The 3,117-nt window shown below is 49.4% G+C and overlaps 1 pseudogene across 1 annotated transcript; it reads right to left on the minus strand.

Annotated features, from left to right (window-relative positions):
- Nucleotides 1–717: 717 nt before the first annotated feature.
- EV422DRAFT_t82 lies at nucleotides 718–785 on the minus strand (annotated as a pseudogene). Its single transcript has one exon. The product of its transcript is annotated as a tRNA-OTHER (tRNA).
- Nucleotides 786–3,117: the final 2,332 nt, after the last annotated feature.

The raw sequence follows: 3,117 nt of genomic DNA on the forward strand, positions 1-3,117 counted from the left end.
GGCGTTGAGACCTCGGTAGTCCCAACAGATGCGTAATCCGCCATCTTTCTTTTTCGCAAAGACAACACTAGCTCCCCAGGGACTTGAGGAGTGTTGTACCCATCCTTTTTCGAGCATTGAGGTGATTTGTTTCTTGAGTTCAGCGAGTTCTTCTTTGTTCATGTGCCAAAGAGGATGCCAAACAGGTTCAGCACCTTCAGTGAGTTCGATCTTGAAATTATCTTCTCTGCGATCAGGGGGTAGACCTTCCGGTTCCTTGAAGAGCGTATTGACGTATTTATTGAGGATATCCTTGAGATGTCCTGGAGTTCCTTTAAGCTCTTGAGGAGTGTCCGGTATTTCGTTAAGAGTGAGGCGACAGACCGTGTCTTTTTCAAACTTGTTCCGTCGCCAAGCCTCATTGAATCGCTTAGAAGTCATTTCTATGACTTGAGGATTGCGAAGGGCATTGGCTTGAGCGAATCGAGATACATAATGAGGTGCGGCTTGTAGAGGACGAGTATCCACAGGTTTAATGATCCAAACAGGTTGAAGGGTCTTTTGTCATAGACCGGATCTCGTTGTACGTCGAAGTAAGGGTTGTTGTGTTTCGGGATGGTATTTGACGTCTTCCCAGTTTCTTGGAGTTCTTTCGCACTTGATGGTGTCAAGGGAATCGTCCCGATCGCTCGGAACGCCCCGGAGAGGTGGTACAGTCACAGAAAGAAGAGAAAAATGTTTGGGGAAGGTAGGAATCGATCCCACGCCACCTGGGTGAGAGCCAGGTGTCTTAACCACTAAGCCAAGATGTGTGTGTTCCCGTTACAGATGGTGACAGACTGCGGTGCGTTTGGTATAGGGCCGTAAGTGGTCCAGCAAAGGATAGGTAAGGTACTCATCGAGAATTGTTCAGCGTAATTAAAGAAAAGCCAGAAAGGCATTCCAATAATAGCGTCGTAAGCCAGATTATCGACTAGCCAGGGAAGTTGTCCAACAAAGAAAAGGGACTGAGATTTGAGATCCCATAGATCTAACTTTTCCGAAACGACCGTGTCGAGAATCATGTATGATTCTTTGTCGGCCAGCCATATCTGCTTCGGTTCGATACGTTTCTTGGGAAATTTGTGCTTCTCAACGAATGCCTTATCAAGGAATAACCCAGTTGCGCCGCTATCGAAAAGAACACAAGCAAACTTGTTTCCGATGCGACAATGAGAGACCCAGAGTACAGCAGACAGTGGTTCGAAGGCAGGTTTATCGGTAGGATCGTATGTTGTAGGCTGAGCAGAGCTACCGAGGGGCTCTATCGACCTTGGAAAAAACTCGAAGATTGATTTGTAGTAGTATTCGTAGTATTCGCAGAGTTGACGGCGTCACCCAGAATTTCCGTAATGCGTGACCCAGCATCAACCTGATGGGCTGAACCTTGTTGTTGATTAGGTTGGCGACTGCGCTGCGGAGTTTGAGCGCCACGACCGCGCTGTCGAAAACCACCGCGTCGGTTCTGGGTTTGCGAGCCTTGCGGTCAATTTTCGGGATTTGACCAGCATTCAACTCTCCAATGTCTCATTTTGTTACAAAGGGGACAAGGAGTCGTTGGACGTTGACGAGGAACGTGAGTAGTTTGCCATTGTCCACGTCGACAAAAGGGCTGTTGATGTTGGTAGGGAACTTGACCTGTAGTGAGACGTCTCACTCCAGGGGGATAGTATGACGTACCAAGGGCATTAAGCCCAGAGGTCATATCATCTAAGTCTTGCTCAAATTCCGTAATTCGAGGATTGGTGTAAGGGGCAAATCGTCCGCCACGACCACCGCCTTGACTACCTCGACCGCGACTGGCTCCACGGACGCCATGAGCACTTGTTGCCGAGGCAATTGGACGAGGTGTATTGGCTTGGTTGCCGTCAGTGAACCCATGAGCCACATGAGCTCGACGGGCTGCAGTGATAGCTTGATCGAGAGTGATAGGGGTGTTGATGTTGGTAGTGCTTGAGACTTCGAAGTTCGTAACGGCTTCAGCGAGATAATGACCGATTACTGTATTCTTGAGAAGACCGGCCTTGAAGTATCGAATCTGATCGATAAGGGGAATGGTGCCTTGAGTGTTATCGAGACGATGAGCGGCTTCGAGCTCATTATTGGTGTCTTGAAACTCCTTGATATTTTTTTCGAGAGAGTCACCGAGCTTGAGGCCGGAGAGCTTGAGCTCAATAGTATTACGCAAGTTGCGAGGATAAAAGTGAGCAACAAGAGCCGTTTGAAAAGCTGTCCAACTCGCGGGGGCGCCGGTGGCGTAAGTCGTGTTGTACCACTCGAGAGCAGTACCCTTGAGGTAGGTAGTGAGCGTAGGAGCGTACTCTGCCATAGTAAAGGCTATGGCGTTGGCAGTGGGGCTTGCGGGGCTTCAGTGAGGCTTGGCGCCTTATGTAATGTATCACCGAGAGCTCGGGTGGCCAGCCCGGGTCTTGGATCAAATAGAAGTAAAGAGGTATGATATGAAATACAAGTGAAGATGAGATATCCCCGACACGCAGCCCGTTCCCTTTGAGAGCTCTGAAGGCGAGAGCACTATCTCCGGTCTTCATTGCGCACACTGCACTCGAGAACTCGACTTGTGCTCCGTCCTCAGTGAGCTGGGCTACTGAGATGAGGTTCTTTTCAAGTTAGGGAACAAACCAGATGTTTCGAAGGGTGCCAGCATGCTCCCTGTGTGTTGTGATCGTAATGAAGTCCATTCCAATGGCTAGAACTGACCGGTTGTCAGCTAGCTGGACCTGGATCTCATTGTCCAGCGTCATCCAGTTGTGCAGCCATTCATTGACATGTGTCATGTGACAGGAAGCTCCTGAATTGGTAATCCAGCGTTCCGGGCTGATTTCACTGCGTTTAGGAAGAGGAACACGGTTCCTTGGCTAGCCTGCTGTGACTCAACTTGATTTGCATTGTGGGCTTGAGCTAGCTCTCATTTGAGCTTCTTGCACTTGTTCTTCCAATGCCTTTCAATGCCACATTGATAACACTTTCCCTTCTTCCTGGCGAACCTGGCTGAGACCCTGGCCTCCTGCTGGCGCCCACCATCCCCAATGAACGCTTTTCCAGTCAATCTGACTGGTTTGGAGTTCTCTTGCACCTAGC

The sequence above is a fragment of the Fimicolochytrium jonesii genome (assembly GCF_025526975.1).
Source record: "Fimicolochytrium jonesii strain JEL569 chromosome Unknown EV422scaffold_13, whole genome shotgun sequence".
Classification (NCBI taxonomy): domain Eukaryota; kingdom Fungi; phylum Chytridiomycota; class Chytridiomycetes; order Spizellomycetales; family Powellomycetaceae; genus Fimicolochytrium; species Fimicolochytrium jonesii.